Below are 27,409 nucleotides of genomic sequence, written 5' to 3'. Positions count from 1 at the left end.
TCTACCACTCCTTTCTGACTTTGTTTAGAGTGTCCTTGTTCCTATTCCTGTATCCAAAGAGAGGCAGTGTTCATTGTTCTTATGCTCTCAAAGTGCTTTTGCTTAAAATGGGAGCCAATTACATTCACAGCAGAAGAAAATTATGGGCTTAAGTACTTTATACTTTCAACAATGCATCTTCGAGAATGTTTCTATTGATCAACTAAGGAACTAGGACACTCAAGACCTTAATGCAGGTCAAGCATTTCCTGAGATAGTTTATCATGAAACTGGTCAAAACCACAGGTTCTTAGAAGTGATTTGGGAATCAGAAAGGTTTTATTAACTAGGTGATGTCAGTTGATAAGGAAAGAAAGATGCACAGAGTTAAGAAATCTAAACGATGAAAATTGTGTAGACCTGTCTACCACAGTCTTATATGTAATTCATCAAAATCCACAAATATTTCTCGAGAACCCTTTAAGTACTGGATGCAGATCAATAGTATCTTGATTTTCAAGGACAACGACTAATCAATGCAAAACTGGCGAACAGCTTGAGAAAAAAAATCAATTTCTGGTGCTAATGTGACCATATTTCTTAGTTGTTATTTCCAAGGTATGTGTTTTTGCTTGGCTCACCCGCTTACCAGTTACGAATCATGTTTAGAATGCCATCAGTGCTTTTAAGGAAATCAACTGGAGTTGGATTAACCTATCCTCATTGTACAATTTGTCTTAAAAAATAATCTACCTAATGTCCCTGCCTTCAAGGGAGTTTTAGTATACATGAAAGGAAAAAATAAAAATAAAAAAATCCCACCACCCAAGAGGAAGGATTCTGGGAAGATGGCAGCCTGAGCACATGTTTTTTACTCCTATTTCCCTCAACTTCCTGCTGGAGTGAATCAAGCAGTAAGTTAAAGCTTATGTATATATGTGTCTTTGGGGTGGGAGCGGGGAAGGTGGTGTAGAGATGACCATGTTTTATTGTAGGAACCTGGAAGGGATCCTATACATCTGGAATCTTCAGGCTTCCCAGATGCCCTTGTAGAAACCAGGCTAGGAGGTGAAGGCATCGTTGTTGCAGCCTCATTTCAATCACCAGGAGGGAGGAAACCATTTTCTCTGATGTAGCCTGGAGTAAGGAGCTCTGATTCCAAGGCTCTCTGAGAGGGCAGATGGCGGAGTGTAGGGATCCCCTAAACCCGTGGAGATCAGCCCTTCCTTCCTGCTCACCACCAAATCCCTGAGCCACTCTGCTGATCCCATGGATGTTGCTACCCCCGAGGGGGACTGCTGCTATGAACTGCTCCCCTTCCAATACGCAAAAAAATGACAGCCACTCAAAGCTCACACGTGGATAAGACTGAAATGATAGAGTCTTCAGGACTTATCAGCCCAGTTGTTTCACCAGTGGTTAAACATGAAAAACTTCTAAGCTCATTCTTCTGCAAAGCTACCATAGCCTGACAGGCCCCAACATCACTACTGGCAATGGTTCTCAGAGAGATTTCTCCACTTGCTGAAATGAGTGGACATGTGATTCACAGGTCAGTTAAGGGGACTTAGTAGTTCAAAGGAGAGGAGTTACAAAATTAGAAGAAAACTTTAAAAAATCTGTGATGAGATTACTTATGAAAAATAAAGGAAATACAACAAAGAAATCATGAGAAAGCAAAAAGATGTGAGAAATTGAAAGAAAATGATTTGTGAATTTGAAGATTTCAAAGAAGTGAAAAAATGGAATCGACACTGTTGAAAACTGAATAAGTGATTTGAAGTTCAAATATAGAAACTATCTCAAAAAGTGAAGCAAAACATGAAGAAATAGAAATCATGAGTAAAAAAAGGAAATATGTTATAGAACAAGCCAAGAGATTTTTGCTAAGAATAGGAATTCTAGGAAAGAAAGTAAAAAGTGAAGGAAAGGAAGCAATAATTTCAGAAATTTTAGAAGAAAACACTTACCTGAACTTCAAAAGTAATCAAGTTTTTGGATGCAAAATGATCGTTGGGTACCAAACAGGATTAAAGAAACAAAAGATACATTCCCAGAGATATATCTGGTGAAATTCTAGGATAAAGTATCTTGGAAACTTTCACACAGGAAAAAAAAAGTGAAAACAAGAAGGAAGATAATCAAAAGGAAAAATATTTCTTTTCTGCTATATATATAAAACTAGAAGTTAGGGTATCTCATTTATAAAATTTGGAGAGAAAAATATGGCAGCCCATGATCTCATTGCCTTATGAAGGCAATACTGACACATTTTTACACCTGCAAGGGCCCAGGAAGTATCTTAACTATGCATCCTTTCTAAAGAAACTGAAGAAATTCTCCAGGCAAATTAAAATTAAATCAGAAATTTTTCCAAGATGAGAGAAATGAAATGTGTAAGAAACAATGGTGAGCAGTAACTTTCGGATCCTCTCTGTAGTTACCTCCATCTTGTCTTCATTTTCATTGCTATCACACTAATCCAGGCTATCATAATCTCTCACTAGATTGCTTCTTTCATTGCCTCATAACTGTTGTCTATGTATTCACCATGTTCTCATTCACTTTGGTCAGACTCATCTTTTTCAAAGGGTACTTTGATCATGCCACCTCCCCCACACTCCTAAAACCCTTCAGCATCTTATTGTTCTTAGGTTAAAAAGCTAAATTTTTAACGTTCTCCATGAAGATTTTGCATTGTATGACTCCATCTTACCTCCCCAACTATATCCTGTACCACTTCTGCCTTCATTCGCATGCGCCCTACCATCATGGGGATTTTGTACACTCTGAAGTTGTTCCTAGATCATTCTCTTTCCGCTTCTTCACTTGGTTGAACTCTTATTCATCCATTTTGAGAGAAGAGCCTTGAATAAGATTGCTCTCTGGAAGAAGAGTAATCAAGATTCAACTCAGAAGGGACAGAATTAATCAGCTATAGATATAATTCTTTTTTGTTTTATTTTGCATTATGGTTGAGGCAAAGGTATAAATTTCTGGATACGTGAGAAGATGGCTAGCCAAAGGAGGAAACAAAGATGACAAGAGCAGATATTGTCTACAAATTAATGCCAGGCCTCAGATTGGGATGGGAAAGAAGTATGTCATTGAATTCTCTTTTAGAGTCTTAAATACATGTATGCACTCTCTAGAACTCCTTGGGACCAAGACATAAGCTGAAATATGGGCTAGTTGATCATGAGTAGAAGGGGTTTTCTGTAGAAACATTTACTATAAAGTCTAGTGGGAGTGTCATGACATGGGGAAATATACAACATTAAAAAGAAAAAGGTCCATTGGTGTATTGGTTTTCTATGGCTGTGAAACAAATTACTATATATTCAGTGGCTTAAACAGGGTATACAGGAGTTTTTTGTACTTTTCTGACAACTTTTCTGTCATTGTGAATTAATTCCAAAAAATATTCTTAAAAATAAATTTGATCAGCCAAGCTCTGTTACTATGTTTGTTTTACAGATAAGAAAAAGAAGGCTTAATAAAACGGAATGAAATGGGGTCATTTGTAGAGACGTGGATGGACCTAGAGACTATCATACAGAGTAAAGTAAGTCAGAAAGAGAAAAACAAATAACGTATATTAAAGCATATATGTGGAATCTAGAAAAATGGTACAGATGAACCTGTTTGCAAGGCAGAAATATAGACACAGACGTAGAGAACAAATGTATGGACACCAAGGGGGGAAGTGGGGGTGGGATGAATTGGGAGATTGGGATTGACATATATACACTAATATGTATAAAATAGAAAACTAATGAGAACCTGCTGTACAGCACAGGGAACTCCACTTCGCTGTGCAGTAGAAACTAACACAACATTGTAAAACAACTATACCCCAATAAAAAAATTTAAAAAAAGAAGAAAAAAGAAGGCTTAGAGCAGCAAAGGAACTTGTCCCAAGCTACTCAGTTAGTAAGGGTTGGACTGCTGCCAGCTGTCTGAGTAGGTGTGGAGAGTGAGGCAGAAATTGGCCTGTTAAGGATGACAGAATTTTCATAGCAGTCATGTGGCTGTCTTGTTCAGTTCTTTTCCTTCAGACTGCACACTAATGAGCTCCACTCAAAGAAGGTGTGCACATAAATAGAAATATTTCCATATGGCAGTGCTTTGTCATACTTCTAGCCACTCTCAGCTGTCATCCAAATGCAGATAATGCTGGAATACAGAATCAGTGGTATAAAAACTGATGTTGGGCTCTGTACATCTGAAGAAAGCAGGAGTCCAAAAGATACAAAGGAAATGTTGAAGAAGAGGTTTGCCTTGCTACCTAAATCTCTTGTGACAGTTAACAATCTAATCTCTGATGACAATTAACAAGGGTTGTGTGTCTAAAAGCACTTGAAGACATGGTTGGACTCTGGACCCATCTAGCGAAATCTTTGATTATTTCATGGAAAAAAGAGTGTGAGTAGGAGGAAGAAATGGGGGCAATTTATCATTTAGAAGATGAAAGATTGGCATTTTGGGGGTTAGCATTATCATTCAACAAATATCTTCCATATCCCCTATGTTGCAAATACAAAATAAGCAGCAAAAGAGAATATATAAAAAATAGTAAATCTTAGGGAAAAAACTTAGTTTTCCTTTTAATGAACACATGGAAATCATCAACTTTAATTGTCTCCCAAATGCCTTTCAGTTAAGAGAGAGAAAGAACATAAAAATTTTATGAAAAATCACTGGCTCATTAGGTAAATGATATATGCTGGACTTTCATGTTCTTAGACAGAAACTAATGTACTGGTAGCTTTTAAGGGATCTAAGAGTCTTATTAAACATAAAAAAATCACGACATTTGTTCCCGTTTTGTCAAGACTGAATTGCTCTTCTGGTCATTTGTTGGTGTTCTGTCACTGCCACAGTGAACTGGCTTTGGGTTATTAACTGTATTTTCAAAAGTGAATTACCAGACTCAATTATGTGTATGGGGAGTAGCAAGAAAAAATAAACAAGCTAAATATCAAAGGAGGGAACTATTTTCCAATGGCTTTGATGGTGGCTTTTGATGGTGGCTTTGATGGTTATTTCACCTGTTTTCTCTCAAATTTTATTTATTATTTAAGCAATGTGAGAGGTGGACGTTAGGATTCTGTGGACCAAATGCTTGGATTTAGGCATATCTTGGTCCTTAAACAAAATCAAGTTCAGTAGTAGGAGCATTCTTATCTATAATTGTTGTGCAATGTTGTGCTTAGAAATTCGCTGATCTGCTAGTTCCAGAATTGTCTCTGATGCTCCTGACATCACACCGTGTATAAATCTCCTCTAATCATGCTAAACCTCTCTTCCTCTAATCCAGAAGGACTCAGTTACAGGCTGCCATGTCAAGACTCAGCATACCTACTTGTTAAAGGATCATCTTTTTATACTACTTGAGTGTTTTATGGTCACCCTCATAGATGTATAGTTTTTTTTATTAAGGGGGAGGGAAGGTTCTCATTTTTAAAAATTAATTAATTAATTTATTTATTTATTTTCGGCTGCGTTGGGTCTTCATTGCTGTGCGTGAGCTTTCTCTAGTTGTGGCGAGCGGGGGCTACTCTTTGTGTGGTGCGCGGGCTTCCTATTGCGGTGGCTTCTCTTGTTATGGAGCACGAGCTCTAGGCGTGCGGGCTTCAGTAATTGTGGCTCGTGGGCTCTAGAGCGCAGGCTCAGTAGTTGTGGCTCACGGGCCTAGTTGCTCCGTGGCATGTGGGATCTTCCCAGACCAGGGCTCGAACCCGTGCCCCCTGCATTGGCAGGTGGATTCTTAACCACTGCGCCACCAGGGAAGTTCCAGTTTCTCATTTTGATTCTTTGTCCTTTGAAGCAGTGTTTTCTTTTGCAACAGTAACAAAGCAATAACACACATCCTTACTTTCTCACTCACTAACACAAGATAATACATCTGAGAAATAGAGGAAGTAATTTAAGTTGAGCTGAAGAAGTCTGACCTCACAAGCTAGAATAATTTTTTTCCTAAATAAATTTTTAAAATTCAATTAGGTGTGATTGATTTTCAAGTTTTGCCAAGAGTGGCATACATATGTTACTATTAATTATCTTTGGAAAGTACATTCAAGATTTCAGTGATATTCTGCTGTTTGACCTACAACAGCTGCTTTTAGTCTGTAACCCGATGTTCATCCAATTGTCATGTATAATAAAGTATTTCTTAGGAGCAAGGGTGTTTTTGTCCAGTTAGAGGAGAAATAAAATACCTAAATGCTGAAATGTGTCTAACCCCCTGTCCCTCATTTCCTTGATCCTTGCAAACACCACCTCTCAAGACTGGAGAGAACCAATGACTTCTGCTTTCCTGGAGAAAAAAACTCAACCTGAGACTACAGGCAGTTTGGTTGAATGGTGTTTCTCACATCCAGGTGTACTCTGGACATAGCATTTATTTCTTTTTCCTTTTTCCCTTTCGGCTCATGGTTTTTCCTTTCTGTTTTCTTCTTGCTATAAGAAAGCCAGCATTGAGAATTGTAATTCGCTAAAAGAAGGCAAGCATTTTAACTGAACTTCTCAAGAAGGAGTTAATTAGTTCTTTTTTTTTAAATTATTTAATTAATTTATTTATTTATGACTGTGTTGGGTCTTCAAAGCTGTGCGTGGGCTTTCTCTAGTTGCAGCGAGCGGGGGCTACTCTTCTTTGCGGTGCGCAGGCTTCTCATTGTGGTGGCTTCTCTTGTTGCGGAGCATGGGCTCTAGGCACGCGGACTTCAGTAGTTGTGGCTCGCGGGCTCTAGAGCGCAGGCTCAGTAGTTGTGGCACACGGGCTTAGTTGCTCCGCGGCATGTGGGATCTTCCCGGACCAGGGCTTGAACCTATGTCCCCTGCCTTGGCAGGCGGATTCTTAACCACTGCACCACCAGGGAAGCCCAGGAGTTAATTTGTTCTAGTAACAGTTTTCATTAAATAAGAGGGGACGATGTTGCTTATTTAAGGAGAAGACAAATTTAATAATAGAGATTTTTATAAAGCTCTTATGCTGTAGCCTTTTAAAAAATGCCATCTGATAGGCCAAGATATCCAAGCAGGAGCAGAAACCATAAACTCTGGGAAAGTACAAAAATGTCATATCCTCTTTGAGAGCCAGTTTTCTCATCTATACTATGGGGATAGGAACTACCTCCATGGATTGGTATGAAGCAGTCTGTGTGAGTGAATTAATTAATATAATTACAATACAGTTTCTTTATTTTAAAATGGGGATAGATAAATAGATAGTCTACAGTATTTCTTACTGAACTTGAGTAGATATCCATTGAATTGAGATTGAATTCCATTAAATATACTTATGCCACATTATGCAAGTAAAGAAAATGTTACTATTCTAAATTGACTGTCAAACTCTCTTCTAATTGGGATGGCATGTATATTGTTATTGGGACTATACATTGCCAGTAAAAAGCATCAAAGCTATGAACCAAAGCTTGGATCTGGAATCTGCCAGGGGAAATTAGGGAGTAGATAGCAGAATATGGGGACTCATAAGGAGATAAAAGAAATACACTTTATATATCATAGATTGATTGAAGGCATAGGATTCCTTTAAAATTTTTAAGAATGTATCTTCACTCTTAGTGCTGTTTCTTAATGTTATTTAATATCCAGTATGCCTCTTCTTCATATTAGATATTGTGTATTGACTAGATTAGATACCATATATTAAAAAGCTCTCTTGCATTCATTGTTCTATTCCTTTGCCTTATTCTCATAAACCCCATTATACTTAATCTCAAAGATACCTGTGAAATTATATTGACTCTTCTCATCTTTTAAAAATCTTTAAAAATTTTCCAGTATTTATTCAACTTAGGTTACAATAATCACTCCTGTTACTATTAACTATTTGGGCTAAGTGGGAAGCTGGAAAGTCAGTATTAGGCCTTTTTCAGGCCTAAAATTGGACACAGGATACTTCTTTTCTGTAGGTTTTGGGCAAATGAGGTTTTCTTTTTTTGCCAGGTTGGGCCAATCAGATTCACACATCTCAAATTTTTCAAGACAGTCATGATTTAAAACATTTGTTTCCATTATTCTTATGAGTGAAATCATGCTTACCGGGCCGTGTGTCCCAGTTGTGATATCAAGAGTTTATTTATTCCACATATATTTTTGAGTACCCATTATGTGCCAAATCATAGGGTACCTATTCTTTGTAAAGAAATAACCCAGAATTATGTTTTTAATTAATCAATAAAATAATCAACTAATTAAAATAATTAAATAAAAATCAATTAAGATAATCAATAAATTAGTATAATAAATTATTAAACAATAATGTAATTAATAAATAAAATGATTCATTAGTAGATTGTTATAAATAAAATAATTATAAATAAAATATAGTAAAAAGTATAGTATACATTATAAATATAAATAACATAATACACATATAATGTAAACTATAAATAAAATCTATTGTTATTATAATAAATTATAAAATAATAATGTAATTAACTAATACAATAATCCACCTAACAAACATATGTAGGTAGTTTACAATGTTCCAGTGGTGAGCAAAGCAGACCCATTTCTTGCCCTAGTAAAGCTTTCATTCAAGCAGGGCAGTATGCCCTATCCATCCCACTGACATTCTGTGTTTCAGAATAGTGATCGTCCATGTTTGGCTTCTGTGTTTAAGTGGCTATTTCTCTTCTGTGCTCTTAGGTTTTACTACTTTTTGCCTGTATCTCCAGGGGTTAGAGCTGAAGTCCTACTCAGTAGATTAATTAAAATATATCATTGAATCTACCTCTTTTGACTTCTCTTCAGTATTTTAAGTTTTTTATAAAAACGTTTTTATAAAGTGCCAATTTACTTCTCTTTTTTTACTCTCCAGATTTATACCATATAAACACTATAAAAAAAAGATGCCTCTCCTAAAATGGAGTGAGAACAAAGATAATGGGAAGTCTGGAGTGAATGAAAATGATTTCATTATTCTCAGCTTCTTTCTCATATTTTTCTCTTGTTGGATTTTTTAAAAGAGCTATTAAAAAGCTCTTTCTGTACACAGTCACCTTCTTCTCACTTGTGCTTCTGCCCTTGACAAACCTGGTGTGTTTTTCCACTGTCCCACACCCACATATATTTATATGCAGAAAGAATGATATCATATTGAGATAAATCCTTTCTGCTGGACATCATGGCCCAATGATTCATTCCATCTCCCACAATTAGCTATTCAAGGAAATTGTCATTGCTTGCTTTCTGAATGTTTTTAAAGAATTTTTAACTGTCTGTTTCTAGGAAATCAGCGGGGTTTTGCACATTTTTAAGTTCTTAAATTTGGGGTGGATGTGGTGTTTTAGGTTGAGTCCCTCAGAAGCAGATTATGAGATGAGGATTCATGTGCAAGGGATTAATTAAGGACATGCTGCCAGAAGAAACCAGTTAAGAACTGGAGGAAGCAGGGCAGGGCGTGTGAAGAGGACAAGTAAAGATATAATTTCAGATTTCAAAGCCCCATCAAGAGAAGCTGATCGCCTAGGGGAACTCTGAAGAGTGTGCTATTCCTTAGAAGTTGTCCAGACAGGAACAAGGGGTCTGGGCTTTCATACTTTTTCAGAAGCTAGTTATTGGCCAAAGACCCTCCTGGGGAGGTGGGGAGGTGGGGAGGGAAGTAAGCTCCAGGCAATAAAACAATTTGCAACAAAGTGATTTCCGTAACCCAAGGGCAGTCCCCCAAGGTGTCTCAGGTGTCCAATATTGGAAGCAAAATGATCTCGAAGCAGAAGAAGTTTGCCCAGAATGATAAAAAGAATCGAGGGCATCTGACAGGATCATCAGTGTCTACTACGGGAAGCATTTAACATAAATGAACGTTTTTCAACACAAGAAATAAAGCCTGCCCACCATCCTGTCTGGCATCATATCTTACTTTGTGGTTGCTCAAAAATATTTGTTGTTTTTGGTTTAAAGTATTATAAACCAACGATTTATTCACAGAGACGAATATTGTGACTTCACCTTTTATCAGTTTGCCTTATTTTTACACTCAACTTGGATGGACCACTAATAAGGGTAACAGAGATTAGTTCACACGTTATCCTTATTTCCAAGTCTGCCATAGAAACTTGCAGCAAAAGTTAATATTTAGAGCGAACTTTATGTGAGTGGAGTTTTCAGAACCGTTCTTCAGAGGTGGTGGCCTTTGGGCTAATTACAGAGGTCATTCCATTTCCCTTTGTCCTCAGTAGTACTATACAGATAAAAGCAAATTTATATTAACATCAAGAACAACCTTGAAAAGAAACTAGGTCACCAGTAAACATCCAAATGGGCTCGTACAGAAATGGAAAAAGTCCTATGAAGCATGCTTTGATTTGTAGTAAGCTCTGTGGTAGGTATGGTAATTAATTGTGTGTACACATCTTACATCTTATTAAAGGCCACCAGGAAAAATCACCTTCTCTGCCACTAACCCCCTTTCCTAAGTTATTGCTCAACAAACAGCAACAGGAGGGACCCCAGACTGTGGCACATTGCCTCTGATTTGCCATATCATAGGTACAGCTCTCGAAAACCAATAGACAAATTTTTATTAGACCTCCCTAAAAGAAGGACAATAAACCCTCAACGTTATCATCAGTTGGTAAGTTATCTAATTAGGTTGCTGTTTATTTAGAATATTGTCAGTTTAATTTATTGATTCCTTTAGATCCTGACTTAGATGATTTCCTTAAATAAGCAGTCCAAGGACTTTATGAATAAAGGTATATTTTTCTTTCTAAGACTTTCCATTTTAGTCCAATATTTATGATATAAGATAAAACTCATAATCACATAGCAACTCAATTATTCCCAATCTTTCTTTGGCACGGATGTCTCTAGAAAACTGCTTTGAAATTAATGGCCTCAATTTTCTGATAGTTATTAAAAGTGATGCCTTTTGAGAAAGATTACTGTTGCCAAATTTTTGAGACTTGCAACTCAGTCAGGAAATAATTTAATTTTAATTGTGGGTCATACTGAAATTTAGAAGAAATTTTGAACATTTGAGTAGGCACCAGTAACTAAAATTTAAGAGAAGAATAACTACAGGCAAATCACCTGAGAGCAAGCTGAGCTCTCTAATTCTCTTACTGATAATAGCACTTAGTTAAACACATTGCAGAATGCAGAATAAATCATATAAAAGTACAATGCATTCCTGGCATAAACAACAGTTTGCCATGGTATATAATTTTCAAAAATATCGTTTGGCTTTGGACTCTGTTTGCTAATGTTTTATTTTGAATTTTTGCATCAATATTCATAAGTGATATTGGTCCAATAATTTTTTATGGGACTGGTGTTAAACTTGCTTCATAAAAATAATTTGGAAAATTTCCTTCATTTTAAATGCATGTCTCATTAGGATTATCTGGTCTCTAAAAGTTTAGTAAAATTGCTCTGTGAAATCATCTGAGCTAGGTGCTTTTATGAGAAGTAATTTCTTGGTAACTTTTTCTATTTCAATTATAGAAATTGGTCTGTTTAAGCTTTCTGTCTCTACTGGGTCATTTTTTTGTAAACTGTATTTTTATAAGAAATGATTTAATCTACCTTTTTCAGATTTATTTGCAAAGAGGTATACAAAGTAGATTCTTACAATATGTTTCCTCTGTATCAGTAATTGCCCTCTTGTTATTTTCTTATCTGTTTGCTTCTTCCCTTTTTGATTAAATTAACTAGTGATTTATCTAATTTTTGGATTTTCTCAAAGATGTAGGATTTTGATTTATTAATTTAACCTACTATTTTCCTGTTCTCTACCTTACTAATTTCTAATTTAATCTTTAATATTTCCTTACTTTGCTTTGTTTTGGTTTACTTTGCTTTTCTTACCTTTAATTAATTTATTTTCATTATTTTATTTTTATTGATGTAGATGTTTAGTATTATAAAGTTTCTTCTGATCACTGCTTTAAATGTGCCTAATAGGTTCTGTTATGTAGTGTTTTCATTACCATTATTTTCCAAAGTTTCTGTAATTTTTTGTGTGTTTACTTTTCATCAAGATTTAATAAGAAGGTTTTAAATTTCCAGATGAAAGGCTTGTTTGTTTTGTTCTGTTTGTGGCTCGTATTTTAATTTCTAGTTTTATTGTAATGTGATCATACAGTATGTTTGTTTAATTGTTGCTTGTTTAATTGTTTGTATTGTTTGTTTAATACTTGTACTTTGTGAAACCAACTGATCTTTTGGAATAGTGTCCTAATATACCATCAATTCTTGAAAAAGATCTAGTGTGCTTGAGAATAAATTACATTTTCTATTGTCAGGGTATGATGTTCAGTATATCTTATTGCTTTTTTTGTTTAGATCTTTTAGATATATATATCTAAAGTACATTTACTTATTTATGGTCCACTTTATGTGTTTTGTACTGAGAGTGTTGTGTTAGTCTCCTATTAATTGTGCATTTCTATTTATTTCTCCTTGCACTTCTTATAGTTCTTGCTCTGTATAGGTGATTATTATATTATTTGGTACATAGATATTCATAACTATTATATCTTTAATTTGCATTGTGACTTTCACCTTTATAAAGAATCTCTCACTGTTTCATTCATGGCTTTTGGGCCTGAATTCTAATTTGGTAAAAAGATTGTAACATTATATTTTCTTATTTTTTCATTTGTGTGGTAAATTTTTGTTCATCCCTTTAAATTGTTAGGTTTGTTTTATGTGCCTATTTGAAAATCTTTTTTTAACAGGTAAATTTAGTTTATTCACATTTATTGACATGACTGATATCTTTCAACATTATTAATTTATACTATAACTTTTATTTTTATTTTGTTATATTTACTTTGTTTTACTCTTTTCTGTTGATTTTTTTCTGCTTTGCATTACTGTTTTTGTATTTAGGAAATTTGAGCTTTTCTTTTACTGCCTACATTTGTATTTATATCTTTCATAGTGACCCCATTTTATAATAAATTTTTTTTCTCTTTTTCCCATATCAGTCTAGCCAGAAGTATATCTATTTCACTAATCTTTTCCAAAAAAAGCTTTTTCTTTGGCAATACTATCTGTTTAGTTTCCATTTCATTAATTTCTATTCTTAAGTTTATTATTTAGTTTCTTCTGTTCTTTGCATTTATTCTATTGTTTCCATTTTCATGAGTCAAAGAAAACTCATATTTCTAAGCTTTATATTATAGTTTTCTAATCAATGATTTTAAGGCTATGTAAGCAAATTTAATATCTGATAGCCACCAGTCATTGCACATATTTGGATATACCTAAAGCCAGACCTAAGACACAGGTCTTGATTATCATTATTGACGGTCATTTTTAACTATAATGATAGGCAAACTGTGCCAGCATGAAAATAGGTGAAGCCAGGTTACCTTTAACTAATTTTAGAATTTAAATTCTGAATTAACTAGGAATATCATTTCAAGATGATGTAAAATATAGCTGACCAATGCTCTCTGAAAAAAAAAGACTTCTTCCTAAATGAATTATTTCCTTATTGGAGAATTATATTTAATTCTAATTATATTTCTATGTGACACAGGAGTCATTGTTGAAATGAATAGTCTCTTGCCATGTCTTTACTGGAAAATCAAAGAGAAAAAAAATGAAGAAATTATCTAAATAATTCAGGCAAAAGCAAATCCATAGTTCACTGTTTTTAGTGAAATGTTTGGGTTTGGCTGTGTTTCTGTGATGTGTTTTGGTTGCATGCATTTCTCCCTGAATCATTTTGACAATTGCCTCAAATTTCCACTTGGCATAGCCAGTGGACATTTCAAACCTCAAATGCAAAATAAAACAGACTGTGAAAAAGACAGCTGTTTTAAAATCCAGGAGCTGTCATTTCCAGCTCTAGGCCTATGAATCCCTCGTAACCAACTAGGTAAAATGTTCCCTTCTAGATACTCTTATTTTTTTCATTTTGATAGGGTAGAACCAAAGTATTTTTGCTCCTATTGTATAAGGACTTCCACCTCAGTCACTTGGCCAAAATTCCTGAGGGTAAAGAATTGTGATGTTCTGATTGAACTTGGACACTCGAGTGAGTATAATAGGTTACCTGGCACTTAGTCAACATGGCAATAGGGTCTTCTCGATAAATAGAACATTCTTGTCATTCTTGTGGAGGAATAAAGAGAAATGCCATATTACTAATAATTGTGTAAGAATTCCTGGGTCCTAAGTTGAGGTTTTATGTAAAATCTTTTAGAAAATATCAGTAACCCAATTTTAAAACAGTCTTGTTTATCCTTGCTTTATGCAAGTGTTTTATAGATTACTCCATACAGCATCTCTGTAAGTTAGTCCAATGTTGCTACATTAATACTGCTGACCAAAAAGTTATAGGCTGAGTATTTAATTCGCCCATCAGAATTTTGGACAGTTCTGAAATTAGAATTCCTTGCATTTATATTATATGTCTTAGTCTGCTTGGGCTGCTAAAACAAAATGTCATAGACAGGGTGGCTTAAACAACAAACATTTGTTTCTCACAGTTCTGGAGTCTGGGAAATCTAAGATCAAGGTGCTGGCAGATTCAGTGTCTGGTGAAGGCCCATTTCCTGTGTTGCAGCCTTCTTGCTGTGTCCTCACATGGCCTTTCCTCAGTGTGTGCTCATGGAGAGAGAGATCTCTCTACCTCTTCCTCTGCTTATAAGGGTACTAATCCCATCATGAGGATCCCACTCTCATGACCTAATCTAAACCAAATTGCCTACCAAAGTCCCTACCTCTAAATATCATCACCCTGGGTGGGGGGAGGGTTAGGGCTTCAACATAAGAATTTGGGGGTCATGCAAACATTCAGTTCATAACAATGAATATAGCTGTTGGTTTTGAGCAAAACATTTTCTATAGTTCTTGGGTTTCCATGAAGGGAAGCGAGGCTCTAAAACTGATTATGATGTTTCTGAGAAAATTGGGCTGGGAAAGGAGCTCTTTACCCTTTTTTAATGAAGGTATGGAATGTAAATTATACCATGACAGGGAATTGTTACCTTCCATAGAGCTGAATAGAGCAGACAGTTGCCAGTAACTCTGCTCAGGAAGATTTATCCTTGATTGCAAGCAGACACTAAATCTCAGCTAAATATAGACATATGATCTCATCCAACTCAGGCAAATGGTCCATCTGAATAAGTAATTTTATTCTATTAATCTGAATCTGCAGAAGATGACCAAATCTTGGAAAGTGCTCTTAAAGAAATTCTTCTTAATATTATAGAAGAGGTGATTAACAGCATGTTAGATCAGGTAGTTCTGTTTAGATTTTCTTCTTGATATAGGACATGCAGAAAATTCAACTCTTCATTTAAAACCGAAGTTTTATACCGGAGAAGGAGGAACTTCTGCTTTTAGTCAAGCTGGGACTATATTTATTCTACCACCTGAAACAACCCAAAAGTTAATAAAAATATATGAAGCAAAGCTTTTAAAGACACTGGACAATAGGCAATGAAGGATAGTGATCCCTGAGAGATGGGAAACAAAGTGAGCCCTAAGATTCCCTCAGTTTACAGCCTTCAGAGAGTCTCCAGGCCATGGTAAAGAGAAGGGAAACTGAGATAGAGCTTGGCAGACTCTGAATTTTAGAGAATTTCAGAGAAGAGTCCAGCTCTCTAGGTACATTGAGACAGATAAAGCTCAGAAGACAAAATACCAAAGAAGAGAGAAATGGGCAGAAAAAGAACTTCAGAGATTTACAGCGGGTCTCTCCCAGTTATTCAGCAGAATACTGATGAGCACATGTGTGTGAGGAAACTCTCCCAGACTGGTCAAGGACCCTCCAAAAGAATTAGAACAATGCCCGGTGTTCACACAGGGCCAAGAATAGTGCCTGCTACCATCAGCCAGACTGGAAAATTTATAATTCATGGAACTTTAGGTAAAGTACTCAGGAAGATCTTGACTCAGTGGTGGGGAATATTTAGCCTTAGATTGATCACTGCTCTGGAGTTGCACTATAAATCATAAAAACAAGACCCAAAAGATCAAATTGTTTCCAAGTAATATTATTTTTAAGTGCATATGGAACATTTATCAAGATAAATAATTTTCCAGGCCATAAAACAAGTCTCAATAAATTTTAAAAGTTTCAATTTAGATAAAGCATGTTCTCTGACCGCAAGGGAATTAAATTAGAAATCAGTATCAGAGTGCTTTCTGGAATAACCCCAAATATTTTGAAACAAAATAACACACTTCAAAAGAACCCATGGTTCAGAAAAGATATAAAAAGAGAAATTCAAAAGTTTATTGAATTGAATGAAAATGAAAACAAAACGTATACAAATTTGTTGAATGCCACTAAAGCAGCACTGAGGAGGACACTTACAGTCCTATATGCTTATATTAGAAGACAAAACATTTTCAAATCTGTGACTTCAGTTTCCACCTTAAAATATTAGAACAAAAAACTCAATATAGATAGAAGAAAGGAAATATAAATATTAGAGCAGAAATCAATGAACTAGAAAACAGAAACAATAGAGAAAATGGATGAAACCAAAAGGTTTCTTTGGAGATCAATAAAATTGATAAACCTCTAGCCAGCCTGTTCAGGAAGAAAATATGAAGTCGCAAATTACCGATATCAGAAATGAGAGCAGTTAGATCACTCTATAATCTAGATTTTAAAAGAATGATAAGGGAATATTGTGAACAACTTTATGCCTATAATTTTGACAATTTAGATGAAATGGAAAAATTCAGTGAAAGACACAAACTACTAAAGCTCATTCAAGAAGAGAAATATAACCCAAAGAGCTCTATATCTATTAAATAAATTGAATTTATGATTCAAAGCCTTACCACAGAGAAAACTTAAGGCCCAGATGGTTTCACTGCTTAATTCTATCAAATATGTAATGAAGAAGTAAAACCAATCATACACAAACTCTTTCAGAACATCTAAGAGGAGGGCATACTTCTCAACTCATTATATGTTTCTAGTATTACCAAATACTAGATACCAAAACCAGACAATGACACTGCAGGAAAAACAAAAACAAATCAACAAAAAACAACAGACCCATACTCTCCATGAACATAGATGTAAATGTTCTAACTAAAATTTTAGCAAACAGAATTCAACAATATATAAAAATTATAGTACATTATGATGAAATTAGGTATAGCCCAAGAATGCAAGGCTGGTTTAATATTTGAAAATTAATCAATAGAATTCACCATATTAGCAAGCTAAAAATATAAAAGGCATATAGATAGACACATAAGAGCATATAACAAAATCTAATGTCAATTCCTGATAAAACTCTCAGAGAATTAGGAATAGAAAGAAACTTCAACCTGATAAAGAGCATCTATGAATAATCTATTGATACAACTAACATCATATTTAATGGTGAAATACTGAATTCTTTTCCCTTACCATCAGGAAAAAGACAGAATGTCTTCTTAATCTCGGGTGGCCTCGGCCTGCAGCGGCTTGAAGCGGGATTTCGGTTCCCAGCCAGAGATTGAAGTCGGGCAGCAGCAGGGAGAGTGCTGAATCCTAGCCTCTAGACCACCATTCACCAGTGGTAAGTGACAAGGCCCTGGCCCATCAACTGTGTAGAAATGAATTTCCACATAGAGACGGAAAGTAGTGAAGCAAGTGAAGTGTTTATTAGGAGGAAAAAGGGTAGGTGTGGATAGACACACGGCAGATTCAGAGGGAATCGCGCCCTCATGGTAGTTTGAATCACTTATATGGAACATTCCTTCCTGGTTTCCTTTGGCCAGTCGTCTTGCTTTGCCTGGTTCTGAGTCCGTATTTGGTTTATCTCAGGTTTATCTCGCACCTCCCACATGTGCATGCGCATCTCTTAGCCAGGACGGATTCTAGCGAAGAGGCCTATGGGTAGGTTGATATCACCTACTATGGGGTGGTGCCCCCTCCCTTTTTGACCTTCAAGGAGCCTTTGTGTGCATGTGTAGTCGGGAAGGTCTTCTTGACTTCGAGAAGCAGGAATATGTGGTCTTCTATCTCTTATGCGGGCAGGGCTCAGCATCTCCTCCCTCCTGCTGTTTTGGAGTATCTGTCCACAGGAGACGAACTCCAACTGCTCAGCCTGGGGCCCAACCATTTCCTGCCTCATTCTTTCACCATTTTATTTAAATCTGCATTGGAGGTTCCAGGCTGTGAAATCAGACAAGAAGAAGAAATAAAAGGCATACATATTGAAAAGGAAGAACTGAAACTGTATTCACAGAAAACATGATCATCTATGTAGAAAGTCCAATAGAATCTATTAAAAATCTACTAAAACTAAAAAGTGAATTTAGTAAGTTGTACAATAGAATGCAAGATCAGTATATATGAATCAATTTTATTTCTATACACTATCAGTGAATAACTAGAATTTTTAAAAAGCATAAAATATTAAATATCAATACTTCAAAATCAATCTGTCAAAAATACACTGAAAACTATAAAATGTTGCTGAGAGAAATTAGAGACCTAAATAAATGGAGAGATATAGCTTGTTTATATATTGAAAGACCCAATATTAATATTTCAACCCTCCCCAAATTAATCTATAGATTCAATATGGTCCTTATCAAAATCTCAGTGAACCATTTTGTAGAAATTTACCAGCTAATCCTAAAATTCATATGGTAATTCAAAGGATTTAGAATAGGCAAAACCTCTTTGAAAAGGAAGAAAAACGAGAGGGCTAACACTACCTCATTTCAAGATTTATTCTAAAGCTATAGTAGTCAAGATGGTGTGGTATTGGTGTCAAGATAGACAATTAGATCAGTGGAATAAGATAGTGCATTTATATTCAGACCCATACATATTCTGACAACTAATTTTTGAAAAAAATACAAAGATAATTCAGTGGAAAAAAAGGTAAGTAGTTACATTACTCTAGTAAGTAAATGGTGCTGAAAGAATAGGATATGCTATTATATATGCTCACAGACCTAAATGTAAAGCCTGAAACTATAAAACTTCTAAAGAAACATTAGAGAAAATCTCTGTGACCTTCGGTGAGGCAAAGATTTCTTAAATATGATATCAAAAGCATGACCTATAAAATAAATAATTGATAAGTTAAACTTTATCAAAATTAAAATCTACTTTTAGAAAGATTCTTTTAAGAGAATGGAAAAGCAGATAACAGACTAGGAGAAAATATGTCCAAGGCATATATCTATTAAAGGACTTGAATCCAAAATATATGCTCAAAACCTAATAATATGAAAATGAACAGCCCAGTTAAAAATGAGCAAGTGCAAGGGAATTTTTTGGGTGATGTAATGTTCTATATGATGTTGTGGTAATCGATATATGACTCTATGCGTTTGTCAAACCTCATAGAAATGTACAGCACAAAGAGTGAACATTACTATATGTGAATATAAAAATATCAACCATGCTGTGCTTTGATTGGTTATTGCAAGGCTAAAAACAAAAAGAATTGTATATAAATACTGTACTCTAGTAGGTAAATGTGTTTCACATGAGAGAGCTATTTTGAAGCTGGTTGCTTGTATGCTGTGATTAAACATATAAGTAAATAAATTGTAGATAATGGGAGCTAGGTTTCCCACTGTCAGAGAAGCTACAAATAGGCAAAGGGAGAAGGCGAAAATGAACCTTGGGGTTCTGGATTAGAGTTGGAGGTATTGATGTGAACTCATATTGCTATACTCATATATATATTTAAACACAGGAATAATTATATATGTGTGTATACATGGGCCAGCGTACATACATATATTTTCTAGCTCTGTCTACTAAAAACGCCTAGTAGCAATGACACCCCAGGAATAAGGTGCATACTCAGTGCCCAGATCTTGGTTTCTAAATAATACTCTCCAGTAAAAGAAACCAAGGCACCTTGGAGAAATTAGTGATAGTAGAGTCGGGTCAGGAAAAATACAAGATCAGTTTGGAGCTTATCTTGTGTCAGAAAGCAATGGAGTACTCACAAAGCGAACAAACAGAAGCATGTCAGAGGGACACAAGAGCCAGCCTGAAAGACCCCCTAATGGCCAAATCTGGAACAGTTTGAGCAGCAAAATAAATAAAATAACAAAGCATTGAATTATAACCCAAAGAATAAAATAAATATACATGACTTAAATGATACTTAAAGATTAATGATAAAGTAAATAAATGGAGGAGAAGAGACAAATCTCCTTTCCCGGAGAATTCCAAATAACAAGTGTAGAAGGAATGAGGCAAATAGAAAACCACCATTAGCATAACACAGTAAAAATTGCTGCAGGAAAGAGCCACTAATCAAGGCTAAAGTTAGTAGGTGAATCTTTGAAGAGAAAGACCATATTCAAGTAGCTACATATATCTCCCCCATAATATTTATTATTTATTAGTTCTTATATATAAAATTGTATAAAATTAATTATATTTATGAATTACCGTGGTTGTTTTAACATATGGCCACACATTCTTAGCTATGCCTGTCTCCATGAGATGGAACTTAATTCCCCTCAGCTTGAGTGTGAGCTGGACCTAGTAACTTGTTTCTAACTAACCGAGTATAAAAAGAGAAAAAGAATAACTTTACAGAGGAGAAAACTTGCAGGTATCACCTTAACCAAGTGGTCTAGGTTTACAATGCCAGTGATTATTCATACTGCTATCATCTACCCCTGATGTGATGTGATGAGAAGGGCACTTTGTATCTCTAGTATTCATTCCCCAAACCTGCAACCCCAATGAAATCATGAGAAAATAATAGACAAACGCAAATCAAGGACCATTCTACAAAATATCTGACCTGTCCTCTTCAAAAGTGCTATGGTCATGTAAAACCAGGAAAGATCGAGAAACAGCTACTGATTGGAGGAGACTAAGGAGATATGCAAACTAAATGAGCTGAGGTGTCTGGAACTGGAAACTGGAAAAGCAAAAGGAAATTAGTGGAAGAACTAAGTGAAATCTGGGAAAAGTCAGCATTTTAGCTAATAGTATTGTACTGTACCAATGTTAAATTTTTATTTTTAATAAATGTGTTATGGTTATATAAGATGTTAACGTTAGGAAAAGCTGAGTGAAGGATGTATAGGAACTCTCTGTATGCTTCACAACTCTTCTGTAAATTTAAAATTATTTCAAAATAAAAAGTTTTATAAAAATGAGCAAAGTTTTAAACTGACACTTCACCAAAGAAAATATACCGATGGCAAATAAGCAAATAAAAAGATGATCATTGCCATTACTTATTAGGGAAGTGTGAATTAATACTACAATGGTACTACTGGTACAAACATTAGAATCACTAAAATTAAAAACAAAATGAAACCACCCAGCTAACCATATTGAGTGCTGGTAAGAATGTAGAGCAACTGGAATTGTCCTCATTGCTGGTAGGAATGTAAAATAACACCACCATTTTGGAAAACAGTTTGGCCGTTTCTTGAAAAGTTAAATATACACCTACCATACGACCCAGCCAAGAGAAAAGAAAGCACAAATTCATATATAGACTTGTATGCAAATGTTCATAACTGTTTTACTTGTAACAGCCAAAAAGTGGAGACAACTAAGATGTCCATCAAGAAATGAATAGATAAATTGTGGGATGTCCATTCAATAAAATACTACTCTGCAATAAAAGAAATAAAATATTGATACAAACAACAAGGTGGGTGAACTTCAAACTAATTATGTTGAAGGAAAGAAGTTAGACAAAAATAATACATGTTGCATGACTTCATTTGTATCATACTCTAGAAAATGCAAACGAATCTATAGTGACAGAAAGCAGATGAATGGTTACCTGGGGAGAGAGAGATGGGGCCTTGATGGAAGGGAGGGGTTACAAAGAGGATGAGGAAACTTTGGGAGTGATGGATAAGTTCACCATCTCTATGGTGATGGCACATTCATGGGTATGTACACAAGTCAGAACTTGACAAATTACACACTTTAAATATGTTCAGTTTATTCTATGCCGATTTTCCTCCAATATATCTGTTAAAAATGTATTATACCTATTCTTATATTATAAACTTAATTTTAAGAATACATTAATTTTAGGTAATTAGCATAATGCAATACGTAAAATTAAATAGACTTAAATAGTGGTTTACAGCATTGGTTCTCAAACTTTAGCATGCATTGGAATCTCCTTGTGGGCTTTTTCAAACACAGATTTCTGGGCCTCACCCCCAGAGTTTCTACTTCAGTAGGTTTGAAGTTGTACCTGATGATTTGCATTTCTAACATGTTCCCAGATGATGCTGACTTCAAGAATGCTGGTTTAAAATATTGGTTTTTGGAATCAGAAACACCTAGGTTTCAATCCTAGATATTTTGTTTACTAATTGTATGACCTCATCACATTTTTATGTCTCTAAGGAACGGATTCCTCTGATGTAAAATGGGGATGGTAATACTTGTCCCACAGGAACATTGTGCAAATTAAATGATTACAGTGATTAGCATAGTAATTCTTTATATAATAAGCAACAATTAAGTGATAAATATTATCATTATTATGACATATTCGAGGCCACTCATCCTTCAATGGTTGCTTTAGTTCACCCATATTTTGCAGAATGGAGAAAATTAATGAATAAGCTAAGTATTAAGTGTGTGAGCCTTGAATTTAAGTGCAAACCTTTATTATTAACCACTGTAGGTATGTATTTTTCTTCCTTGGCTGTTGATAGCAATGAAGCTATAAACGTGTTCTCCTGGGCTAGCTTCATTTTGCTTGCTCACTTTCTCTGGGCTTCAAACAGCACTGGATGTACTTGGTTGAAAATTGTAAACTCACATTTATACAATTAATATACAGGCAGTCCTCATTATTCACAGATTCTGTATTTGCAAATGCACCTACTCCCTAAAATTTATTTGTAGCCTGCAAATCAATAATTGTGAGACTTGCACAGTCATTCATGGACATGTGCGGAGTGGTGAACTATTTGAGCCTCTTGAAACTCACATTCTCAGCTGAGGTTGAACAAGATGACTCTCTGCCTTCTTGTTTTGGCTCTCATACTATAAATCTCCTTTTCACAATTTATTTAGTGCCATGTTTTTCATATTTTTGTGTTTCTTTTTGGTGATTTTACTTTGAAAATGGCCCTCTAGCATAGTGCTGAAGTGCTCTTTAGGGTTCCTAAGTACAAGAAAGCTGTGATGGGGCTTCCCTGGTTCCGCAGTGGTTGAGAATCTGCCTGCTAATGCAGGGGACACGGGTTCGAGCCCTGGTCTGGGAAGATCCCACATGCCACGGAGCAGCTGGGCCCGTGAGCCACAACTACTGAGCCTGCGCGTCTGGAGCCTGTGCCCCCCAACGGGAGGGGCCGCGATAGTGAAAGGCCCGCGCACCGCGATGAGGAGCGGTCCCCGCACCGTGATGAAGAGTGGCCCCCACTTGCCGTAACTAGAGAAAGCCCTCGCACGAACCGAAGACCCAACACAGCGAAAAATAAATAAATAAATAAATAAAGTAGCTATAAAAAAATAAAAAAAAAAAAAAAAAAGAAAGCTGTGATGTACCTTACAGAGAAAACATGTGCGTTTGGATAAGCTCTGCTCAGACATGAGTTACGGGTTATAGTGCTGCTGACCATAAGCTTAATATAGTGGATCAATAATATATATAATATCAGGTGTCTTTAAACACACAAAAAACAAAGGTTATGTATGGATCAATTGACAAAAATGTTGTGACCAGAAGCCCTCAGAAACCTCATCTTGTGTTTCCCCTAAGAGCAGTGGTTCACTATTCGCTAATTCAGAGTTCCTGGCAACTTTATAGAACTGTGAATAATGAGAATAGACTGTATATAACCATATACAACCTATGCAGTTGAGCCCAAAGTCAAGGAAAAACCACTAGAGAAGCTGGCAAGCACCCAACGTTGGAAAACATTGCAATCAGCATCTTGGGAAGGGGTGGATTTGCTCTCCAGAGGCATTGTGGTGGCACAGATGTCTGTTGTATTAATAAATATTCAGATATAGGTAAAGGTCTGGTCCCCATATTAATTTTCTACCCTCCTCCTCTAGGGAGTTGGTTCAGCATTCATTGAAGAGCCATTTGCTTTACCAGCCGTCTCTTCCCCTCTTCATGCCTACTGAGGCAGAGAGACTACTCTATCTGATGTAAATTGCTGTGGGTCAGGGTCAGGCCCTATGCACTTATATGTCACAGAAAATAGAGGGAGAGGAACAGAAAACAGCAAACACTCCCAAAGTGTGTTTGTATGATCACAGAGAGACCAGTAATGGGACCTCTGTTTAACTGACTGGTTTTTTATGTCTTGCTCACTGAGGTTTTCCACCAGCATTAATAAGAAGCCTTAATCATAGTGACATGTTACATGTTCCCCATTCAGATTTCTTTGGCTTGTCAGTGGTTTCCTTGTGGACTTTTGGAAGAAGGTTATATGAAAATCTTTCATTCAAAAAATGAAGGGACTGAGGCCAAGGATCAGCCCTTGGTTGGAGGGTGGAAAGAGGAGAGGAATTTGTTTCAGAGAAAATGGCAGAAATAGCTTGTAAATCTTTAACATCTAGCACTAAGTTTCTGATTTTTAGCATTGCGATGAACACCGCGATTATTTTTTAAAAGCATGGAAGAGTTTTGACATTTCAGGTTGCATCTAAATAGCTTAAAAACCTTTAAAAAAATTCTCTGAAGAAAACATAACTGTGCAAATCTGAGCTTGAGTTTTGAAAATATGTACTATGCAGTTCTTTGCTAAAGTGATTCAGGGAAGATGAAAAACTTCTTGCACAGAACATTTTGGAGAGTGTGGGGTTGGGGAGCAGATATGCATGCCCGACTCTAGACAGAGCAACAGGAGTCATTTTGAGTGATCTCCTGATGAGCCATAGGAAAAGAACCTGCAAGGGACTTTGGACTGAGGGCCTCATCCTTAGACCTTAGGTTTAAGGCTCGAACATGAGTGGTAGCAAAGGTTATTTTCATCCTCTGGATGAGTGAGTGTCCTGAAAAAGGCCAGTTGACACACTTTGAAGTAGGGAATAATAGAACTAATGGATGTACCCAAGTTCCATGCCCAGGTACTGGCAAGGGATACCAGCTTTGGGTGAAGTATCAGATGACATCCTCAAATCTCCTGACTTGTCCTAAGAGAGCTGATCTATGTGTCTATAGGAGGCTGAGGTATGCATAAAATTGGGAAAGTAAACTCTTAATTAAAAGAGCTGAAATCCTGGTGGTAAGAGAGTCCTCCCAATTGAGAACACAGTCCGTGTGTGTGTGTCTGTGTGTGTTGAGGTGGGAGGTATAGAGCAGCAAAGGGCCTGGTGACACTGGATCCATATTGGCAGTGAAGATGATAACAAACCCTAATGTGACAGCTGATAATTAAAGCCCCATAAAGCCAGAAAAATGTGGCACTGACAGATGCAATAGGGAAATTGTAAAGGCTAATAGGAAGTCATGAGCTTATACTGATTCAGCCAGGGGGGATGAAGGGGATTTGGGTAGAGGAAGGCTTGAGGACCTAGCAACTCTTCTGGTGGGCTGCTCCAATCCAGTGAGTACTGTCACTATAATTACTACTCTTATGCACATGACTAAAACTCCTCCCCAGATTCATGTATTGTGACCTGAAGAAACAAGGGTTACTCAAGCAGCATACTGCGCAAATGGCTGAGGATTAGCGATAGAGAGAGAATCAAGCACAGTAGTGTGTATGAAAAGCCACAATGTATACTATATCCTTGGTGGGAGTAAAGACAAATTTTAATTTTAAAAATTTCAGAAAACAGTTAAAAGCATAAGGGTCATCAATTCAATGAGCATTAATTGACCACTTACCATATATTGAATACTATACAAAATGGTAGAACTATCAAGGCAAGCAAAGACTATCTTTGTCATGTATAAATAACTATTCTACTGTCCGTGATTGACTAGAGCTATAACAGAGGAAAAGATGAAGTGTTTTGGATGAAGGAGCAAAAAATTTAAATAGCTATAAAATAGTGGCAAGGTGGCATACTGAAAAGAGGATTGGATTTGGGGTTGACAGCTATTAGTTTGGAGTTTGAGTCCTGATTATAGCATTTCAAAATGAGAAAACTATATCAAGAGAAGTAATTTACCCAAATGGCAAGGTTAGAGTATTGCTAGAACAGAGATTAGCTCTATTACTCCTAGACCGTGCTTATTCCACTCCAACTTACTTCTGGGCAGTGTCTTAAGTCTTATGATGGGGGACACTTTTACAGAAATACTTTACAAAGAAAAGGGGAGAGACTAGCAGCTACGTGTTATTTGGTCTCCTGGGTTATAGTGCCTGCGTTTAGACACAATGATAGCATGTTCTTAAAAGCTACAGCCTGCCTATTATTAAATATTAAAGACCTTTTTTCTGTAGCAGGCTTGTGGTTCTTAACACAGTAAGACTTCTCAGCTAAGGTGGTTTCGAGGGGGGATGGAATTGCGCAAATGCCTTATTGTAAAACTCAAACTAAAATCACCTTGGTCACAAAGAACATAAATCATCTTCTTAATGAACACACCCTGGAACCCTCACAGCAGTACACCATGATCATTTGCAATCAATCGGGCAGTTAGTGACAGAGAACCTCCCTCTTACCTTCTACTCCTTCCCCCACCCCACTGCAGTGTAGTAATGGGTCTGCTTCCAGACTGTGAAAATGTGTCTCTAGGGATACTGTATTAAGTGAAAGTAATAAACTAATCTTGGGGATCTGTTCTACCTCTGAAGGGGAAGAAAAAAAGGGTACTGAGTTAATACCCAGACTTTCATGTCAGATTCCTGATTATTTTGGAAATGTCTTGGCTACATTATGAAATGTGATTTTTCTAAGATGCATTCCCCTTAGCCTCCCACTCCTGCCACCTAAAAGGGGCTTCATTAATGGAAAAATTGGGGTGTTGGGGTTCATCTCACTTACGCTTAAATCTCCTACCATGGTGCTCCAGATCAACAGTAGTTTCTATGGTGCTCTGGCATACGTGGAGGCCAGTGGGACCAAAAGCCTGCCTTCATTCGTTGAAAGATAACAAGCATCTATTAGCATTTATTTTATGCTATGTATTTTGCTAAGTTTTTATGCATTTTAGTTTATTTTTTAATCCTCACAGAGGTAGGTATTATTGTTCCTACATTTCTGCAGATGAGGAAATGAGTCTAGAGAGACCAAACAACTTGTCCATGGTTATACAACCAGTAAAAGGGTAAAGATGACTCATAAATCCCCTGCTTACATATTTGATAAAGATAAATGAATGTCTTCTCAATCAAAGAAATGTCTCCTAGCACTTTTCCATCCAGTTTGGGACTCTTAGGGCTAACCTATAAAAATCCTGGTGCTGCCATTGAAACACTAGAACTTAGGAACAGAAACATTCCTTTCTTACCCTGTGGGAGGCTCAGGATTTACCTTCAACTGAAGAAGTATGTTTCATTTTTTTCAAATATTGTACAGGCCAACAACATATTAATAATCAGT

At 36.2% G+C, this 27,409-nt stretch overlaps 1 long non-coding RNA gene across 1 annotated transcript; it reads right to left on the bottom strand.

Moving 5' to 3' along the window:
- Positions 1 to 7,382: 7,382 nt before the first annotated feature.
- On the bottom strand, positions 7,383 to 24,366 carry LOC309621196. Its single transcript, XR_014239810.1, has 2 exons — positions 23,450 to 24,366; positions 7,383 to 23,092 (listed from the first exon to the last, which is right to left on the bottom strand). It is a non-coding gene; the product is annotated as an uncharacterized lncRNA (long non-coding RNA).
- Positions 24,367 to 27,409: the final 3,043 nt, after the last annotated feature.

Source organism: Balaenoptera borealis (genome assembly GCF_965194805.1).
Source record: "Balaenoptera borealis genome assembly, chromosome: X".
NCBI classification, from domain to species: Eukaryota; Metazoa; Chordata; class Mammalia; order Artiodactyla; family Balaenopteridae; genus Balaenoptera; species Balaenoptera borealis.
The sequence above is the reverse complement of the archived record's forward strand: the minus strand, read 5'-3'. Positions and strand labels throughout refer to the sequence as shown.